The following is a 22,214-nucleotide window of genomic DNA, read 5'->3' as shown; positions in this document are numbered from 1 at the left end:
TGCATATTCCAGGTGCCTTCTGGGAGAAGCGAAGTCTCCCTAAGCTAGAAGATCGTTGGGTACAGCCGGGACCAGCTGCTTCGAAAGCATCACCAAACCAGGGATTCAAGCTTCAGGAGGCTAATTTGCATATTCCAGGTGCCTTCTGGGAGAAGCGAAGTCTCCCTAAGCTAGAAGATCGTTGGGTACAGCCGGGACCAGCTGCTTCGAAAGCATCACCAAACCAGGGATTCAAGCTTCAGGAGGCTAATTTGCATATTCCAGGTGCCTTCTGGGAGAAGCGAAGTCTCCCTAAGCTAGAAGATCGTTGGGTACAGCCGGGACCAGCTGCTTCGAAAGCATCACCAAACCAGGGATTCAAGCTTCAGGAGGCTAATTTGCATATTCCAGGTGCCTTCTGGGAGAAGCGAAGTCTCCCTAAGCTAGAAGATCGTTGGGTACAGCCGGGACCAGCTGCTTCGAAAGCATCACCAAACCAGGGATTCAAGCTTCAGGAGGCTAATTTGCATATTCCAGGTGCCTTCTGGGAGAAGCGAAGTCTCCCTAAGCTAGAAGATCGTTGGGTACAGCCGGGACCAGCTGCTTCGAAAGCATCACCAAACCAGGGATTCAAGCTTCAGGAGGCTAATTTGCATATTCCAGGTGCCTTCTGGGAGAAGCGAAGTCTCCCTAAGCTAGAAGATCGTTGGGTACAGCCGGGACCAGCTGCTTCGAAAGCATCACCAAACCAGGGATTCAAGCTTCAGGAGGCTAATTTGCATATTCCAGGTGCCTTCTGGGAGAAGCGAAGTCTCCCTAAGCTAGAAGATCGTTGGGTACAGCCGGGACCAGCTGCTTCGAAAGCATCACCAAACCAGGGATTCAAGCTTCAGGAGGCTAATTTGCATATTCCAGGTGCCTTCTGGGAGAAGCGAAGTCTCCCTAAGCTAGAAGATCGTTGGGTACAGCCGGGACCAGCTGCTTCGAAAGCATCACCAAACCAGGGATTCAAGCTTCAGGAGGCTAATTTGCATATTCCAGGTGCCTTCTGGGAGAAGCGAAGTCTCCCTAAGCTAGAAGATCGTTGGGTACAGCCGGGACCAGCTGCTTCGAAAGCATCACCAAACCAGGGATTCAAGCTTCAGGAGGCTAATTTGCATATTCCAGGTGCCTTCTGGGAGAAGCGAAGTCTCCCTAAGCTAGAAGATCGTTGGGTACAGCCGGGACCAGCTGCTTCGAAAGCATCACCAAACCAGGGATTCAAGCTTCAGGAGGCTAATTTGCATATTCCAGGTGCCTTCTGGGAGAAGCGAAGTCTCCCTAAGCTAGAAGATCGTTGGGTACAGCCGGGACCAGCTGCTTCGAAAGCATCACCAAACCAGGGATTCAAGCTTCAGGAGGCTAATTTGCATATTCCAGGTGCCTTCTGGGAGAAGCGAAGTCTCCCTAAGCTAGAAGATCGTTGGGTACAGCCGGGACCAGCTGCTTCGAAAGCATCACCAAACCAGGGATTCAAGCTTCAGGAGGCTAATTTGCATATTCCAGGTGCCTTCTGGGAGAAGCGAAGTCTCCCTAAGCTAGAAGATCGTTGGGTACAGCCGGGACCAGCTGCTTCGAAAGCATCACCAAACCAGGGATTCAAGCTTCAGGAGGCTAATTTGCATATTCCAGGTGCCTTCTGGGAGAAGCGAAGTCTCCCTAAGCTAGAAGATCGTTGGGTACAGCCGGGACCAGCTGCTTCGAAAGCATCACCAAACCAGGGATTCAAGCTTCAGGAGGCTAATTTGCATATTCCAGGTGCCTTCTGGGAGAAGCGAAGTCTCCCTAAGCTAGAAGATCGTTGGGTACAGCCGGGACCAGCTGCTTCGAAAGCATCACCAAACCAGGGATTCAAGCTTCAGGAGGCTAATTTGCATATTCCAGGTGCCTTCTGGGAGAAGCGAAGTCTCCCTAAGCTAGAAGATCGTTGGGTACAGCCGGGACCAGCTGCTTCGAAAGCATCACCAAACCAGGGATTCAAGCTTCAGGAGGCTAATTTGCATATTCCAGGTGCCTTCTGGGAGAAGCGAAGTCTCCCTAAGCTAGAAGATCGTTGGGTACAGCCGGGACCAGCTGCTTCGAAAGCATCACCAAACCAGGGATTCAAGCTTCAGGAGGCTAATTTGCATATTCCAGGTGCCTTCTGGGAGAAGCGAAGTCTCCCTAAGCTAGAAGATCGTTGGGTACAGCCGGGACCAGCTGCTTCGAAAGCATCACCAAACCAGGGATTCAAGCTTCAGGAGGCTAATTTGCATATTCCAGGTGCCTTCTGGGAGAAGCGAAGTCTCCCTAAGCTAGAAGATCGTTGGGTACAGCCGGGACCAGCTGCTTCGAAAGCATCACCAAACCAGGGATTCAAGCTTCAGGAGGCTAATTTGCATATTCCAGGTGCCTTCTGGGAGAAGCGAAGTCTCCCTAAGCTAGAAGATCGTTGGGTACAGCCGGGACCAGCTGCTTCGAAAGCATCACCAAACCAGGGATTCAAGCTTCAGGAGGCTAATTTGCATATTCCAGGTGCCTTCTGGGAGAAGCGAAGTCTCCCTAAGCTAGAAGATCGTTGGGTACAGCCGGGACCAGCTGCTTCGAAAGCATCACCAAACCAGGGATTCAAGCTTCAGGAGGCTAATTTGCATATTCCAGGTGCCTTCTGGGAGAAGCGAAGTCTCCCTAAGCTAGAAGATCGTTGGGTACAGCCGGGACCAGCTGCTTCGAAAGCATCACCAAACCAGGGATTCAAGCTTCAGGAGGCTAATTTGCATATTCCAGGTGCCTTCTGGGAGAAGCGAAGTCTCCCTAAGCTAGAAGATCGTTGGGTACAGCCGGGACCAGCTGCTTCGAAAGCATCACCAAACCAGGGATTCAAGCTTCAGGAGGCTAATTTGCATATTCCAGGTGCCTTCTGGGAGAAGCGAAGTCTCCCTAAGCTAGAAGATCGTTGGGTACAGCCGGGACCAGCTGCTTCGAAAGCATCACCAAACCAGGGATTCAAGCTTCAGGAGGCTAATTTGCATATTCCAGGTGCCTTCTGGGAGAAGCGAAGTCTCCCTAAGCTAGAAGATCGTTGGGTACAGCCGGGACCAGCTGCTTCGAAAGCATCACCAAACCAGGGATTCAAGCTTCAGGAGGCTAATTTGCATATTCCAGGTGCCTTCTGGGAGAAGCGAAGTCTCCCTAAGCTAGAAGATCGTTGGGTACAGCCGGGACCAGCTGCTTCGAAAGCATCACCAAACCAGGGATTCAAGCTTCAGGAGGCTAATTTGCATATTCCAGGTGCCTTCTGGGAGAAGCGAAGTCTCCCTAAGCTAGAAGATCGTTGGGTACAGCCGGGACCAGCTGCTTCGAAAGCATCACCAAACCAGGGATTCAAGCTTCAGGAGGCTAATTTGCATATTCCAGGTGCCTTCTGGGAGAAGCGAAGTCTCCCTAAGCTAGAAGATCGTTGGGTACAGCCGGGACCAGCTGCTTCGAAAGCATCACCAAACCAGGGATTCAAGCTTCAGGAGGCTAATTTGCATATTCCAGGTGCCTTCTGGGAGAAGCGAAGTCTCCCTAAGCTAGAAGATCGTTGGGTACAGCCGGGACCAGCTGCTTCGAAAGCATCACCAAACCAGGGATTCAAGCTTCAGGAGGCTAATTTGCATATTCCAGGTGCCTTCTGGGAGAAGCGAAGTCTCCCTAAGCTAGAAGATCGTTGGGTACAGCCGGGACCAGCTGCTTCGAAAGCATCACCAAACCAGGGATTCAAGCTTCAGGAGGCTAATTTGCATATTCCAGGTGCCTTCTGGGAGAAGCGAAGTCTCCCTAAGCTAGAAGATCGTTGGGTACAGCCGGGACCAGCTGCTTCGAAAGCATCACCAAACCAGGGATTCAAGCTTCAGGAGGCTAATTTGCATATTCCAGGTGCCTTCTGGGAGAAGCGAAGTCTCCCTAAGCTAGAAGATCGTTGGGTACAGCCGGGACCAGCTGCTTCGAAAGCATCACCAAACCAGGGATTCAAGCTTCAGGAGGCTAATTTGCATATTCCAGGTGCCTTCTGGGAGAAGCGAAGTCTCCCTAAGCTAGAAGATCGTTGGGTACAGCCGGGACCAGCTGCTTCGAAAGCATCACCAAACCAGGGATTCAAGCTTCAGGAGGCTAATTTGCATATTCCAGGTGCCTTCTGGGAGAAGCGAAGTCTCCCTAAGCTAGAAGATCGTTGGGTACAGCCGGGACCAGCTGCTTCGAAAGCATCACCAAACCAGGGATTCAAGCTTCAGGAGGCTAATTTGCATATTCCAGGTGCCTTCTGGGAGAAGCGAAGTCTCCCTAAGCTAGAAGATCGTTGGGTACAGCCGGGACCAGCTGCTTCGAAAGCATCACCAAACCGCGCGCCTTACGGCGCGCGAATTTTTGCCTGTAGGACATTATTGCAAGAGAGCTTGGCTGAGTAGATTACACAAGAAGGAAAACACACAGCAAGTCAGCAGGATCTAGGAGCAACATGGCAGATGTGACAACCTACATGGTGAGCTGCAGCATGTGCTACATGTTCACAGATCGACCAGAAGAAGAATCCAATTTCACCTGTCAGAAGTGTAGACTAGTGGCCCTTTTAGAAGAAAAGGTGCGGGGTCTGGAAGAAAGAATAGCAACTTTGAAACTCATCAAAGAGAATGAAGACTTTCTAGACAGAACAGAAGCATCTCTACTGGTCACAGAAGGTGCAAAAAGTGTCAGAGAACCTCCAAAAGCAGATGAGTGGAAGCATGTGACCAAAAGAAGCAAGAAGACCATGGAGAAATCACCAACCACACAACTGAAGAACCGATATCAAATCTTTGTAGAGGATGAAGATGGCACACCTAAGAATGAAGCAATACCAGCAAGCAAAAAAGAAAAGGGCACACAGCAACAAGTGACAGCAAAAAGTACAGCCAAGAAGCAACGAAGAGTGGTGGTGGTGGGAGACTCACTACTGAGAGGCACAGAAGCAGCCATCTGCAGACCGGACATAACTGCAAGAGAAGTATGCTGCCTTCCAGGTGCGATGATCAAGGATGTGACCGATAGGATACCAAAGCTCTTCAGCTCCAAGGACGTCCACCCATTTCTTCTGATACATGTTGGCACCAATGACACGGCAAGGAAGGACCTACCGACAATCTGCAAGGACTTTGAAGAGTTGGGGAAGAAAGTAAAGGAACTGGATGCACAGGTAGTTTTTTCTTCTATCCTTCCAGTAGACGGGCATGGCACCAGGAGATGGAACAGGATCCTTGATGCAAACAACTGGCTAAGACGATGGTGCAGACAACAAGGATTTGGATTCCTGGACCACGGTGTGAATTACTGTTATGATGGACTCCTCGCCAGAGACGGACTACACCTCAACAAACCTGGGAAACACACATTCGCCAGAAGACTCGCTACACTCATCAGGAGGGCGTTAAACTAGAAGAAGAGGGGACGGGAAGAAAAACATTAGACTCGAACAAAGACGACCCAGGAAAACATACTCAGAAGGGAGGTAAGAACATTTCTAAAACAATCCACAGTGAGGAGATTGGAACAAAACAAAATCCTCTGAACTGCATGCTCGCAATTGCCAGAAGCCTGACAAACAAGATGGAAGAACTAGAAGCAGAAATATCTACAGGTAACTTTGACATAGTGGGAATAACCGAGACATGGTTAGATGAAAGCTATGACTGGGCAGTTAACTTACAGGGTTACAGTCTGTTTAGAAAGGATCGTAAAAATCGGAGAGGAGGAGGGGTTTGTCTCTATGTAAAGTCTTGTCTAAAGTCCACTTTAAGGGAGGATATTAGCGAAGGGAATGAGGATGTCGAGTCCATATGGGTTGAAATTCATGGAGGGAAAAATGGTAACAAAATTCTCATTGGGGTCTGTTACAAACCCCCAAATATAACAGAAAGCATAGAAAGTCTACTTCTAAAGCAGATAGATGAAGCTGCAACCCATAATGAGGTCCTGGTTATGGGGGACTTTAACTACCCGGATATTAACTGGGAAACAGAAACCTGTGAAACCCATAAAGGCAACAGGTTTCTGCTAATAACCAAGAAAAATTATCTTTCACAATTGGTGCAGAATCCAACCAGAGGAGCAGCACTTTTAGACCTAATACTATCTAATAGACCTGACAGAATAACAAATCTGCAGGTGGTTGGGCATTTAGGAAATAGCGACCACAATATTGTACAGTTTCACCTGTCTTTCACTAGGGGGACTTGTCAGGGAGTCACAAAAACATTGAACTTTAGGAAGGCAAAGTTTGAACAGCTTAGAGATGCCCTTAATCTGGTAGACTGGGACAATATCCTCAGAAATGAGAATACAGATAATAAATGGGAAATGTTTAAGAACATCCTAAATAGGCAGTGTAAGCGGTTTATACCTTGTGGGAATAAAAGGACTAGAAATAGGAAAAACCCAATGTGGCTAAACAAAGAAGTAAGACAGGCAATTAACAGTAAAAAGAAAGCATTTGCACTACTAAAGCAGGATGGCACCATTGAAGCTCTAAAAAACTATAGGGAGAAAAATACTTTATCTAAAAAACTAATTAAAGCTGCCAAAAAGGAAACAGAGAAGCACATTGCTAAGGAGAGTAAAACTAATCCCAAACTGTTCTTCAACTATATCAATAGTAAAAGAATAAAAACTGAAAATGTAGGCCCCTTAAAAAATAGTGAGGAAAGAATGGTTGTAGATGACGAGGAAAAAGCTAACATATTAAACACCTTCTTCTCCACGGTATTCACGGTGGAAAATGAAATGCTAGGTGAAATCCCAAGAAACAATGAAAACTCTATATTAAGGGTCACCAATCTAACCCAAGAAGAGGTGCGAAACCGGCTAAATAAGATTAAAATAGATAAATCTCCGGGTCCGGATGGCATACACCCACGAGTACTAAGAGAACTAAGTAATGTAATAGATAAACCATTATTTCTTATTTTTAGTGACTCTATAGCGACAGGGTCTGTTCCGCAGGACTGGCGCATAGCAAATGTGGTGCCAATATTCAAAAAGGGCTCTAAAAGTGAACCTGGAAATTATAGGCCAGTAAGTCTAACCTCTATTGTTGGTAAAATATTTGAAGGGTTTCTGAGGGATGTTATTCTGGATTATCTCAATGAGAATAACTGTTTAACTCCATATCAGCATGGGTTTATGAGAAATCGCTCCTGTCAAACCAATCTAATCAGTTTTTATGAAGAGGTAAGCTATAGGCTGGACCACGGTGAGTCATTGGACGTGGTATATCTCGATTTTTCCAAAGCGTTTGATACCGTGCCGCACAAGAGGTTGGTACACAAAATGAGAATGCTTGGTCTGGGGGAAAATGTGTGTAAATGGGTTAGTAACTGGCTTAGTGATAGAAAGCAGAGGGTGGTTATAAATGGTATAGTCTCTAACTGGGTCGCTGTGACCAGTGGGGTACCGCAGGGGTCAGTATTGGGACCTGTTCTCTTCAACATATTCATTAATGATCTGGTAGAAGGTTTACACAGTAAAATATCGATATTTGCAGATGATACAAAACTATGTAAAGCAGTTAATACAAGAGAAGATAGTATTCTGCTACAGATGGATCTGGATAAGTTGGAAACTTGGGCTGAAAGGTGGCAGATGAGGTTTAACAATGATAAATGTAAGGTTATACACATGGGAAGAGGGAATCAATATCACCATTACACACTGAACGGGAAACCACTGGGTAAATCTGACAGGGAGAAGGACTTGGGGATCCTAGTTAATGATAAACTTACCTGGAGCAGCCAGTGCCAGGCAGCAGCTGCCAAGGCAAACAGGATCATGGGGTGCATTAAAAGAGGTCTGGATACACATGATGAGAGCATTATACTGCCTCTGTACAAATCCCTAGTTAGACCGCACATGGAGTACTGTGTCCAGTTTTGAGCACCGGTGCTCAGGAAGGATATAATGGAACTAGAGAGAGTACAAAGGAGGGCAACAAAATTAATAAAGGGGATGGGAGAACTACAATACCCAGATAGATTAGCGAAATTAGGATTATTTAGTCTAGAAAAAAGACGACTGAGGGGCGATCTAATAACCATGTATAAGTATATAAGGGGACAATACAAATATCTCGCTGAGGATCTGTTTATACCAAGGAAGGTGACGGGCACAAGGGGGCATTCTTTGCATCTGGAGGAGAGAAGGTTTTTCCACCAACATAGAAGAGGATTCTTTACTGTTAGGGCAGTGAGAATCTGGAATTGCTTGCCTGAGGAGGTGGTGATGGCGAACTCAGTCGAGGGGTTCAAGAGAGGCCTGGATGTCTTCCTGGAGCAGAACAATATTGTATCATACAATTATTAGGTTCTGTAGAAGGACGTAGATCTGGGTATTTATTATAATGGAATATAGACTGAACTGGATGGACAAATGTCTTTTTTCGGCCTTACTAACTATGTTACTATGTTACTATGTTACTATTCCAATTTTTGGGCGACAGTATGAACAAAAACCAGTAATTCAGGAATTGCTTTTGGGTTTTTTTTTCATCCCATAAAATTGGTAAGGTACCTCTATTCTTTGGGTCAGTACAATTACAGCAATACCCAACTTATACAGCTTTTTTATGTTTTGCCGCTTTTACACTACAAAAACAATCTTATAGAAAAAAATATTATTTTTGCATAGCTTTATTCTGAGAGCTATAACTTTTTTATTTTTCTGCTGATGGAGGTATATGATGGCTTGTTTTTTGCAGGACAGGATGACACTTTCACCTGTACTATTTTTATTTACATTGTTTTTTTTACCGTGTTTTATTGCACTTTTTGTTTGACGGTATGATGATAAAGCTTTTTTTGCCTCATTTTTTATTTTTTTATGATGTTAACTGAAGAGGTTAATGTGACAGTTTTATAGCGAGTCATTATGGACTTGGTAAAACCAAATATATGTGCTTTTATTGTGTGTTTTTTTATTTACAAAAATAAATGCATTTATTGGAAAAATATTTTTCTTTTTTTTTCTGTATTTGGGGATTTTTAAAAAATATTTTAACACGTTTTAATTTTTTTTTAACTTTTATATATTTACCGATCCTTGGGACATCACTATATGGTGTCAGAACGCTGATCTGATACTGTGCACTGCAGAGTATCACATCAGCATCTGACAGGCAGGGAAAAAGGTATGTCAGCACCTGCTCTCAGCAGACACTCACAAACCACCTAGTCTGCAGGACTCTGAAGGAATCTGAGGCCATCTTGCGACCAGGAGTCTCCATGGAGACCATCAGGATAATGTAATTGCATCACATTGTCCTGATGGAAGCGCAGGGAACTCATACCCTACGTGATGCTCATCTATGCCGCTGTCACTACTGACAGCGGCATCAGATGGGTTTAATGCCCGTGATCTGTGATAGCACCCATTGTGGACGCTGCTGCAGGGTGTCTGCTCTCACACAGACCTGACACCCGCACCGTGGTGCTCTGCTTGGGGCCGCGCGATCAGTGCGTCATACCTGTAATGCTGTTTGCAGGAATTTACAGAGCATGTTGGAAAGAGGTTAATATGCTTAGGATCTTAATTGCTGTCTTGACCAAACAGCAGTTTCTTAAAAACAGTTGAATTCTGTTCCTTACTGCTATCTGTCTTCCAATGTCTGCTCTCCTATCTATCCTTACATGGACAGGAAAAACACCTAGCGAGGTGGGTTGGAGGGGTTCTTTTAACCTTTCGAGTGTTTCCTGTCCCTGACAGAATGAGAAGGAAGACCTCCATGCTGTTGTCAGCAGGGATGTCCTGCAAATATATATTCACTGTTGAATGGCATGAGAATTCAGAAGTTATGGGCCCAGAAACCGAAAGACTCAGAGAACAGCCCAGAGGAGAGAGAACAACAGTGTACTAAGAAGAAGAAGCAAAATTGGACCCCAGCAGCAACAGTGCCAAATCTGACTAACCAGAACTACCAATCCTGGAAATTCAAGGTAAAGATGCTGCTTATAAGAGAACATACATGGAAATACACACAGGAGTCTAGACCTGACCTACTACCAGAAGACTAGGTAGAGAAGGATGAAAAAACACAAAGTACTTCCTCCCTCAGTATACAGCTCTGACAAAAATTAATTGACCACTGCAAAATGTTCAGTTTGTCTGATTTTTCTCTTTAAAGGTATATTTTTGAGTAAAATGTAAATTGTTCTTTTATTCTATAAACTTCTAACAAGTCTTCAAATTTCCAAGCAATAAATTTAGCATTTTTTTTCTGAAAAAGAGAAATGGTCAAAATTAAAAAAACAAAAAACAGTGCTTTCAGACCTCAAATAATGCAAAGAAAACTAGTTCATAGTCATTTAGAAACAAGAATACTAATGTTTTAATTCAGAAAGAGTTCAGAAATCAATATTTTGTGGAATATCCATGATTTTTAATCACAGCTTTCATGCGTCTTGGCATGCTTTCCACCAGTCTTTCACACTGCTTCTGGCGCAAACATTTAAGCAGTTCTTCTTTGTTTGACGGCTTGTGACTATCATCATCATCATCTTAATTACATTTCAGAGGTTTAAGATTGGGCTGCTCATGACAGGGTTTTTTATGTAGTAGTCTCTTAATATTTGCCAGAGCTGTAGATGATGATCAGATTGTGCATATATGTAAATGTGAAACTGCAAAAGAAATGAGGGAACAGTTGCAAAAAGTGCATGAAAGGATAAATCTCAGCTATAAGCTCTATTTAATGAGAAAGCTTTATCAATCAAGCTAAATAAGGGCCAATATATGCATGATCGGGGGCTGACATACTGCCTGTGCAGCCGAGGTGGAGGGGGTCCCTTGCAGGCAGGGCCGGCATCAATACTCTGCATGTGCTGAAGCACACCGGCATGCTATGGGCCTGTTGTAGCTGTTTGCATTCTGACCCAACGTCAGACATGCCAGATCACCAGTGAGGCCAAATCAGGAGGGTACGCCCTTCATTTACAAGCTCTTGGAGAAAAAAGGAAATCGCACACGTATTGTGAGCAAAGTCACTTCTATCTGATGTAATGCAGCAAGAGGCAATATTTTATACCATTTACAACAAATGGACCTCAATGTAACTCATGTAGCCCCCACCATTACCCAGGGTCATACTTTATTTACCATGCACCCAGAACATGTTGTGGCTGACTATTGAAAACATACATGATAAGTATAGTTTCCTTGAAGAGGAGACCATCAGACTACTGCCTCAACAGATTCTAGAAATTCTAGCAATTAAAGGCAAAAAGCACTTAAAGGCAAAACATTAACCCTTCTATATCAATTTCCCCATGAGTGGCAGCACCCCCTTCCATGTTTACCTCTCTTTCTTTGATCTGTTCTCTTTGGCATCTTCTGACTCTCTAATGTCTCAGGGCACTGGGCATGATGACGTTACTACAGCATGCTTTTTGAGCTAAGCAGTGCAGTGAGTATCCCTGTCCCCAGTCGCCACTATTTCACCCTGTGTGGCATCCCTGGCTTGTACCAACATGTGTCCAGGAACATCACCTGGGATTGTTCACTTAATGATCAACACAGGGATAAGCACTTGTGACCAGGTAGGCTACATTTCACTGACAGCACACTGGGCAAACATTGTGGAGTTCCACCCTGGCACGGAACATGTACTACCGATGCCGATGATTGATTGTCCTACTTCTTTCAGGGTTTCCTCCACCCCCAACACCAGTTCCTGCACCCCCTCCTGCACCTTCTGATCCTCCTTCTCTGTTTTGCTATCTCTGAGCATGCATCAGGTGGAAGCTCTGCAGCACTGACTCAGTGAAGCGACAACAGGCTCTGCTGAAGCAAAGCACTTGAGTGTACTAACTATTTCATTAACTTGCTTCCTGATGACCCAAGAGTCTCTAATAGCCATGAAGTTCTAATTGACAAAATGTAACTTTTTCAGAAATATTTTGCCTTATCAATTAAGTAAGATTGCGCATGAAGCGATGACGATGATCATTACCCATTACAAATCTGCCCATATGTCATTTGATGTCATATTTTATGTGATCCAAAAAATGATGCAATAAACAAGGATAAAGATTTGTCGACAATGAAGTAAAATCTAAAAGTAAGGAGGGTGGGCATGCACAAGTAATTGTTCATACAGTACAAATATCCTCATGATCACTTTTCCATTTAATTCAACATACAGTAAATTGGTCTTGACTGACTTCCTATATCGGTAATCGAAGATTAATGTAGACATTTTATTGTAAATATTAGAGAATTGATTGTAATCTACTGTTCTCTGGCACTCTTGTTCTTTGTAGAACCTAGTAAACAGTTCAACGATCCCAGGCTGTAACTAAGTTTTTTCTCAGTATAAGATTTTACATGGATTTCCAATGCTAAAAGCCTAAGTATTAAGGATTATCATTTCCATCTACAGTATTTATTACTTTACTTTGACCACTTTAGACACTTTGCAATATGACCTTCCAATAACGTTTGCGAAAGTTGTTCCAAAAATGGAGCTTGACTTAAAGAACCATCACAGCACAATGCTAATATAAATTCCACCAAAATTGAATTTCAGCACCAAGAATGTTGAATTAAAGAGGACAATTTGATGAATGTTCTGCTTTGTTCTCAGCTACTGATCCATCAAACTTTATCCTTTAGGTACATTTCAAATTTAATTTCTCCTAAGAACAAAAAATGGTAAATAAGACCCCTGAAGATTAGATTGTGTATGCAGAAAGAACCAAACACGCAGTAACATTTAGTTAAAGTATAAAGCAGTAGCTGGGACAATACATTTGCATTCAAGGCTTTAATTGAAACACAAAATCGAAAGGTCGAAGCCATGTAAAATGTAGAAGCTATTTTTAAGAAGTCGTGCTGAACAGGATTGTTTTGAAATGCATTCCTAAATTATCAAGTGAAGTAAAATGCTTTTACTAGTGCATATTTTAGGCAAATTTAATCATGAGGGAGGTTATTACAATTATTTTTTACCTAAATACAATTACAAGTTTTTCTCCACCATTGAAGATTATGTTCATTGTACAAATACAGTGCAGACCAAAAGTTTGGACACACCTTCACATTTAAAGATTTTTCTGTATTTTCATGACTATGAAAATTGTACATTCACACTGAAGGCATCAAAACTATGAATTAACACATGTGGAATTATATACTTAACAAAAAAGGGTGAAACAACTGAAAATATGTCTTATATTCTAGGTTCTTCAAAGTAGCCACCTTTTGCTTTGATGACTGCTGTGCACACACTTTGCATTCTCTTGATCAGCTTCAAGACGTAGTCACCGGGAATGGTTTTCACTTCACAGGTGTGCCCTGTCAGGATTAATAAGTGGGATTTCTTGCCTTATAAATGGGGTTGGGACCATCAGTTGTGTTGTGCAGAAGTCTGGTGGATACACAGCTGATAGTCCTATTGAATAGACTGTTAGAATTTATATTATGGCAAGAACAAGGCAGCTAAGTAAAGAAAAACGAGTGGCCATCATTACTTTAAGAAATTAAAGTCAATCAGTCCAAAAAATTGGGAAAACTTTGAAAGTGTCCCCAAGTGCAGTGGCAAAAACCATCAAGCGCTACACAGAAACTGGCTCACATGAGGACCGCCCCAGGAAAGGAAGACCAAGAGTCACCTCTGCTTCTGAGGATAAGTTTATCCGAGTCACCAGCCTCAGAAATTGCAGATAACAGCAGCTCAGATTAGAGACCAGGTCAATCAGGTCAATGCCACACAGAGTTCTAGCAGCAGACTCATCTCTACATCAACTGTTAAGAGGAGACTTTATGCAGCAGGCCTTCATGGATTCAACTTTGAACTCCTGTAACCCTGGCTTGAAATGAGTGTCCAAGAGAGTTCAATCTAATCATATCAATTGAGATGATTATGTTGAGATGTTGTATCATTCTAGAATGGGATAATAATGCCTTATAAAATGTAAAATGGAGACCCCCAGCGAATATGTGAAACTCTCAATATTCATTTTCAGTAGATCTTTTTAGAATTCTAGATCATAAAAAAATGCTGAAATAAGCCAGAAGATCCTCTGGTAAGAAAATAAAAGTATGAATTAAACATATGTTAATATATATATATAATATATATATATATAATATATATATATATATATATATATATATATAATATATATATATATATATAATATATATATAATATATGTTAAAGTATGAATTAAACATATGTTATACAGTATATTAAATTGTATTGATTTTGACACATTTAAAAAAAATAAAACAAGATATACTAAATTTTTTTAGTACTGTTATTTTAAACCAGAGTTATTATGGAACCTGAAAATACATTAGATGGAAGAAAAATGATTAACACCTGGGTAGAAATATAAAATTGCATGAAACGCTTTTAGAAAAGCTTTCCAACAGATGACATCTTTCATTCCATATCAGCATAGTTAAGTGCCTTATTTGCCAATTAACCTCTTTGAACTTCCATAACGTGATAATTTTGTTCTAAGGATAATTGCATAAATATATGTGATTTCCCTGAAAAATGACAACATTTATTTTTTTCTGATGGAAAGAAAGTAATTTTGCAAACAAATAATCAGGTTGATTGACAACTGGGCTTAATGGAGATTTCATTAAAAAAATTCAATAAAAAGAAATAAATTGAATAAAAAAATAGTCAACAAGTTGAAGTTGACATTTAGAGTTTATCAGTAATAACTGCTGTTAATGCCATAATATTGAAATTTAGACATAATTGTATTGGAAAATGCAAACCCAATAGACTTTACAGACATTTTTTCTTCAAGACTAAAAGTGAAAAGAGTAAAAAATACAAAAAACAATAGTACCCTATCAAGGAAAACAATAGCTCAAATCATGAATGTATAACGGAATGGTGACCAAGACTGGGTAGTGCCTATTCGTCCCCTAATGATTTGAATAAGGGGCTAATGTGCAGTACCTGGCTGTGGCCACTATAGAGTTGACAGAGCTTTGTAGCTCCACAAATGTGCAGTTCAGGCTGCCACCGAAAATGGGAACAGCTAGTTGGTAGGGGTGACGGATTTCTCATCCCCTCAGATCAGACATTGATGCCCTTAATTTATAAATAATCAAAAGCAAAATATAGACATGATAAAACATGTAATAAAAAATGCATGGAACACAGATATCCATACCACCCAGGAAGCCAATTGAAACTAAGGTAGCAAAGCTCCTATCAATATGCACTAATAAAGAAGTCTGTATGTACAGTGGCATGCAAAAGTTTGGGCACTAGTGGTCAAAATTAATGTTATTGTGAACAGTTAGGCAAATTGAAGATGCAATGATATCTAAAAGGGCTAAAATAAACCATGACAAATTTCCTTTGTATTTTATGTGAAAAGATATATTTGTGTATGTTACATTTCAAAAATTGATAAATTCATCTTTGGAAAATTCTTCCAGTTCTGTGAGATTCCTGGGTTACCTTCAATTTACTGCTCATTTGAGGTCTAGCTACTGATTTTCAATGATGTTCAGGTTAGGAGACTGGGAGGATGACTGTAAAACCTTCAGCTTGCGCCTTTTGAGAAACCGCCTATTGCGGATTTTGAAATTTGTTTAGGATCATTATCCATTTGTAGAAGCCATCCTTTATTCAAGTTCAGTTTTTCTTAAATATGATTTTATGTTTGCATCAAGAATTTGTTAAAATTATATTGAATTCATTCTTCGCAGTGCCATAAGCTGCAACATCCCCAAAGCATGATTGATCCCCCCTATGTTTAATGCTTGGAGAGATGTTCTTTTCCTGAAATTCTGAGCCCTTTTTTCTCCCCACATACCTTTGATCATTGAGGTCAAAAAGTCCTATTTTAACCTCATCGGTCCACCGGAGTGGCTTGTTTATATGTTCTTTTGCATAATTCTGATGCTGAATTTTATGGGGAAGGTGCAGGAGAGGTTTTCTTCTGATGACTCTTCCATGAAGGCCATAGTTGTGGAGGTATATCTGAACAGTAGAACAATGTACCACAACCATAGAGTATGCTAAATCTTTCTGAAGGTCTTTTGCAGTCAAGCAGATGTCTCGACACAGCTGTCAAATGACCTGGGGCCAGTGGCTCCTTTCCTGGCTCTAACACTAGGGGTCCCCCTAGCTCACCCTGTTCCTCGGGTTTCTTCAGATGGTGAAGACACCAGGGCCTCCGCCCTTGCCCGATCTCAGAAGTTAGCCCTTTGTCTGTCCCCTTCCCCACCCAAGGAAGACGGTGCACTACTGTGCACCATCGGGCAACAAAGACAAGGCGAAACTGAAAACTCCATACACACAAAATACTCAATCACATACAGTACAGACCAAAAGTTTGGACACAACTTTTCATTTAAATATTTTTCTGTATTTTCATGACAATGAAAATTGTACATGTGGAATTATATACTTAACAAAAAAGTGTGAAACAACTGAAATTATGTCTTATATTCTAGGTTCTTCAAAGTAGCCACCTTTTGCTTTGATGACTGCTTTGCACACTCTTGCCATTATCTTCATGAACTTCAAGAGGTAGTCACCGGGAATGGTCTTCCAACAATCTTGAAGGAGTTCCCAGAGATGCTTAGCACTTGTTGGCCCTTTAGCCTTCACTCTGCGGTCCAGCTCACCCCAAACCATCTTGATTGGGTTCAGGTCTGGTGACTGTGGTCAAATAGCCCTTACACAGCCTGGAGGTGTGTTTGGGGTCATTGTCCTGTTGAAAAATAAATGATGGTTCAACTAAACGCAAACCGGATGGTATAGCATGCCGCTGCAAGATTCTGTGGTAGCCATGCTGGTTCACTATGCCTTCAATTTTAAATAAATCCCCAACAGTGTCAACAGCAAAGCACCCCCACACCATCACACCTCCTCCTCCATGCTTCACAGTGGGAACCAGGCATGTAGAGTCCATCCGTTCACCTTTTCTGCGTCGCACAAAGACTCGGTGGTTGGAACCAAAAATCTCAAATTTGGACTCATCAGAGCAAAGCACAGATTTCCACTGGTCTAACGTCCATTCCTTGTGTTCTTTAGCCCAAAGAAGTCTCTTCTGCTTGTTGCCCGTCCTTAGCAGTGGTTTCCTAGCAGCTATCTTACCATGAAGGCCAGCCCTATTTTTCAAATAACACTGAAGGAACGCTATGAAACTGAAGACCAATCACTTTTGAGAATTAATCATTAGTTGGGTTTCTTAATCATCTCTACTAGTAATCTATTTTTTTCCAAGAATTTTGATTAAGATTTTTGGAACATAATTCAGTGAAGGAAACAAAATACTAGAATGTAACATTTTTAATATGTGTCTGTTTTTCATATTACACATTAATCACTGCCTGTTTTATATTGCTCACTACAAGTCACTGGCCACTTTTATGGGTGAGATGTTGTTGGCACGTTCTATGAGAATATGTGATCCCATACGTGACACTACATCTATGTGTATGTTGACTTTCCTGTCATTTTCTGGGATTCTAGCAAAGTTAATAAGGAGTCTCTTCAGTAAGCGAAACAAAATGATAATGAATTTTCAAAGCAATATACTCTGATGTGATTTACATTGTGATGTCTGGTGTGATTAACCTTTAGCATGTCAAGGTGTTCTTTTACAGACACACATTAATTAGGACAGTCATTATAATGTATAGTGCACTAAGTAGGAGATCTGGATACAATTACATTAAAATGTGTGAAAAAGAACAGAATACTGTATCTTACGTTCAACATTTGACACATAGTAAAACTGATTTCTACCCAAGATATGAAAAGAACCTAACGCAATAAATTATTATTATTATTATTATTATTATTATTATCATTATTTCAATTTTAGAAATTTTTACATGTTCCTGTTTTGTTGTGACACTCATTTTAAAAAAAGGCAACAGGAAGTGCAACAATATTGTTTGCCACCAGCAATATACCTTATTATAAACTGATAAGAAATTGCCATTTGATAGATTTGTATTAGCGACAGTGTTTTCTTAAGTTTTGAACAAGATATTGCAATGTTTACAACAAGGGATGAGGGAACCTGTAGAATATCGGGTTTTGGTTCCAGACCCGAACCTTATTCCAAAGTTCGGTTCAGATACCAGAACTGTATCCGAACTTTAACCAGAACTAGAATCCTAATGAAAACAATGGGGACACCAACTTTTGAGCTGGAAAAAAATCTCTCTCTTTCTGCAATGGACTTCCCTTGAAACTTTGAACATTGCTACTGACTTCCGGGAGAAATCCGTGTTCTGAGTTTAACACCGGTCACTATCTGTCTGGTATGAACCCAAACTTTTAAGTTCTGGTTCACTCATCTCTAGTTACAACCAATATGGCTGCACTTCATCTTTTGGCTTTTGCATAAGAAGCTACCAGAACTGAGTTGTAGAATGGCAGTATCTGTTAAAAAAAATCAATAATTAGCAAGCTGTAGCTTTTCTTTCATAGTCTATTTATTTTCTTTTATATTTTATATTATTTTAGCTTAATAAAGTGCACTGAAAGCTTTACTATGTGAACGTGTCAAACCAACTAAAAATACAGCAATTCAAGCTACTTATAATTTTATTAATGTGCTACTTATCCAAAAATGTACATTGTAAAAAAAATTAAATAATGGAACAAACTACATATATAACCAGCAGAGTCATCTACATGGAGCCAATATGGGCGTTCTACTGTTACCATTTAGTACACATTATGTGTCTCTGTTTCCAGTATCAAGTGTGATATGAAGAAGTTCTATACTTTTTCCAGCAATAGAGGTTCTAGAGTGATGAAAAAATGACAAATTATATCTAAAAGGGTATTTCAATTTTAGACAATATGGTATATCATGAGAATGTGCCAATAAATATCTAACAGATATAGATTCCTATTGGACCCATACCTTTGCCGATAAAGTAACAGCTTCTCAAGCACAGATGCAAGTGTGCAAATGAAGATTTCTTGGTTCACTTATAAAGGCGTTCACGCTTGGATTGGCTATTTTCAGAAATTACATAGAAGTCAATAGACAGATACTGACAGTGTCTCAAGATAGATGAAGGCTATGGAAGTAGAACAAGTACCTATCAGACATTTATAGCATAACCAATAAATATGTACTTAGGAGGAGAAAGTACACACTTTTTTCAAGTATGTATTAAATAGGCAGGCACCACTAAATAAAGCCGACTTGGGGATATTGGTTGAGAGCAAACCATATAGCGAACATGGTAAATTAAAAGCCCAAAAAACAATTGCGGAATTGCACTTTTTTTTACAATTTCAATGTACTTGGATTTATTTTACTGCTTTCCAGTGCATCACATGATAAAATAAATGATGGCGTTCAAAAATTTAACTTGTCCCTCAAAAAATAAGTCCTCGTCTGGTTACATAGATAGAAAAATAAAAAAGTTATGGCTTTTCGAAGAAGGAGAGAATAAAACAAAAATGAAAAATGGATAAAAACAGTTAAGAAGGGGTTAAAGTGGTAATAGCACAAGATATGGGTAGGAGATTGAGTTGATAAAAATCAAGGCAGGTTAGTTATTGTTGGCCGCCAAACAGAAGCCCTGAGTCCTATCTTCCGACATTCGTGGCTCTTGTTTTGATAAATTTGAATTATGGATTTGCTCATCACTTGTGCAGAGTTTAGAATAAAGTGCAAAAATGGAAATGCTGTCATCTCACCGCTATATTGCAATCCAGTATGCCCGGAAACATGATTTGACCAAGTGCAGGAAGTATGGGAAAAAAGGAAGGTTCCAGCTTCTGAATAAAGTTTACAAAGTTTACAAAGGATCAATACCGTAATAAACGTTGGAAATTTTATTCAGAAGCTAGAATCTTCCCTTTCTTGGAACAAATGGCATAGTCCACCATGGCCTAATACATTATAATTTATGTGGCAAATTGACATGAAATATAGCAAAAATGTATTCTATCTGGTGACTCTGATTGGTTCTGGTTCTGGTGCATGATCACCGAAAAAATGTACCAAATATATTAAGAGGAAAGCTCCTCCTAATGAATTTTGGGATATCTTTCTCCAGTACTCTGTTTACCACGATTGACCTGCAAAAAGCTAGTCTTGGAGAATTCTCTCCATGGCTTTAATAATTCCTGTTTTTATTTATCCTGTATACATGGAACTAGACATACTATAATACAGTGTATATTTTATCATCAGCATATTTCTGAGATTTCCGTAGATGATTTAGCCAATCAAATTCATACGTTTCATAAACGTCATAAGAATTGTAATTAGAAAATATAGCCACCGTGTAAAAGAAAATATTTCACTTGTCTTACAATGACAAACGATTTCACCTTGCGTCCACATGTTTATATGTAACATTTCCATTTTGCAATTAAAATAAATTATTAGAATAGACACAACAAATGCTAATGACATATATCTCAACAACAAAATGAATCATTAAGCTTTCTTAATTAAAAACACATTTTCTTTCCTTGTAAGCATAGAATTTACCATTAAATGTGTCCAAATTAGATTCTAATTGACCAGCTAATTTATCAGGAAATCAGCAGGTCACAGATGTAGAAAATGACCAAGAAAACTTGTGCTGGTTTTGTGATTACTATAAAGTAAAAGCTGTTTAAAATAACTAATAAAATATATAATAAGAAAGTGATAATGGTGAATATGATAATTATTATTATTATTGTTATTATTATTAGCATTAATATTATTATTGTTATTATTATTATATTCCTCCATATTATTAAAATGATGTCCTATCTTTAGGATACTCCATTATTATGTTATCCCTTGGAGTATGACCATCAGGACTATGCCTATTAACACATTTGGCTTTAATGGAAGAAAGCTAAAATATTTGGCATATATTAACCCTGCTGTTCTGTTCGTTTCCACTATACACTTGTACTGCTCCGGTCATTTTTGACCGGACCTAATAAAATGCTGTTTTAGCTACTTAAATTTTTTTTTTTGAATACCTGTTGCATTATTATACTGTATGTGAGCATGGTTGGTCATTATAAAAAAAAATACGTAAAAAACTCAATTTTTTAATTTATTTTGTGTTTATAAAGGTTACAAGGGCTTATTGAATTCTGCACATAAATTACAAATTTGAGCTTTAACTAACTAAAACAACTACTACTTCTACTATAACAACTATAACTAACTATAACTAAAATTAACTATAGTATAAAATTTAACTGCGTGCAAACATTTTGAAAAAAAAGTAATAATAATAATAAAAAAAAAATCAGTTTTTTTTCCAGAAAATCTTCACATAATTCTATTGTTTACATTCAGGACAACAATAATACACATGTCTGCCTAGTCCATTATCATGTCCAGCTTTCTATCTTCTTGATTGCTTATTGCATCATCATTGTGCATTGTGCTCATAAGTATCACTTGTTTATTTTTTTTGGAACATAAGAAACCACTGTTGTGTCTTGAATTAAATGAAACATGGAACTATGTACACCTCTTTTGCTGAGAATACCTTCTGGAAGCTCCGTCTTGTTTGCACAGAACTGTACTGAAAGCCAATTAGTTTTTGTTTTTTTTACACTTGTACTGTTCCCGGTCAAAAATGACGGAATGGCATTTTAGCTAATTTTATTGTTTGCATGTGTAAATCTGCACGTAAAGCAACTATTTACTTCATAAACAATAGTAGATGCAATAAGTAGTCTCAAAAGAAATTAAAACTCATTTGTTTTACTCAAAAAATGGCTGAAATTAGCTAAAATGGTATTCGGTCATTTTTGACCGGGAACAGTACAAGTGTAAAAAAAAGTGGCGCAAAAACTAAACCAAAAAAATAAATAAGGACCCTTATAAAGAACCCCTCAAATTAGGAAAATAGAAGTAACCACAAGTTTCAGAACCGCATAATGAATTGTTTAAAAAATATCAAACTTCAAAAATGGTCATTTTTGTCTGAACAGTACAGCAAGGTGTTAGGAGTCGAGTTTCCTCTGCTGCACAGGGGGAATCTCGATCAATGTCTGCTGCGGTCTCCCATTCTGCTTCGGCCGCAGTGGGCTCTGCTCAGCGGAGGCGTCGCTCCCAGCATCTCGCTGGGACTGATTCTGTGCAAAGGGTTACTGCTGCCTTTTCCGGCTCTCCTGTTGTACCCTGCACTGATCTGCGGCGAGCGGGCTTCCCTGGGACTAAGTCCTTATT

At 40.2% G+C, this 22,214-nt stretch overlaps 1 long non-coding RNA gene across 2 annotated transcripts in view; it reads left to right on the top strand.

Annotated features, from left to right (window-relative positions):
- LOC138657616 (uncharacterized) overlaps window positions 1-20,918 on the top strand; it is a 409,067-nt gene extending 388,149 nt beyond the window's left edge. The window contains exons 4-5 of one of the 2 annotated variants that reach the window (XR_011317094.1): window positions 9,769-9,998; window positions 16,495-20,918. This is a non-coding gene — a long non-coding RNA (uncharacterized lncRNA). The remainder of the gene's footprint in view (window positions 1-9,768; window positions 9,999-16,494) is intronic. The other variant, XR_011317095.1, reaches the window with a different exon arrangement.
- Window positions 20,919-22,214: the final 1,296 nt, after the last annotated feature.

The sequence above is a fragment of the Ranitomeya imitator genome, chromosome 1, assembly GCF_032444005.1.
Source record: "Ranitomeya imitator isolate aRanImi1 chromosome 1, aRanImi1.pri, whole genome shotgun sequence".
In the NCBI taxonomy this organism is placed as follows: Eukaryota; Metazoa; Chordata; class Amphibia; order Anura; family Dendrobatidae; genus Ranitomeya; species Ranitomeya imitator.
Note: the sequence above shows the minus strand (reverse complement) of the source record. Positions and strands in the feature narration are given on the sequence as shown.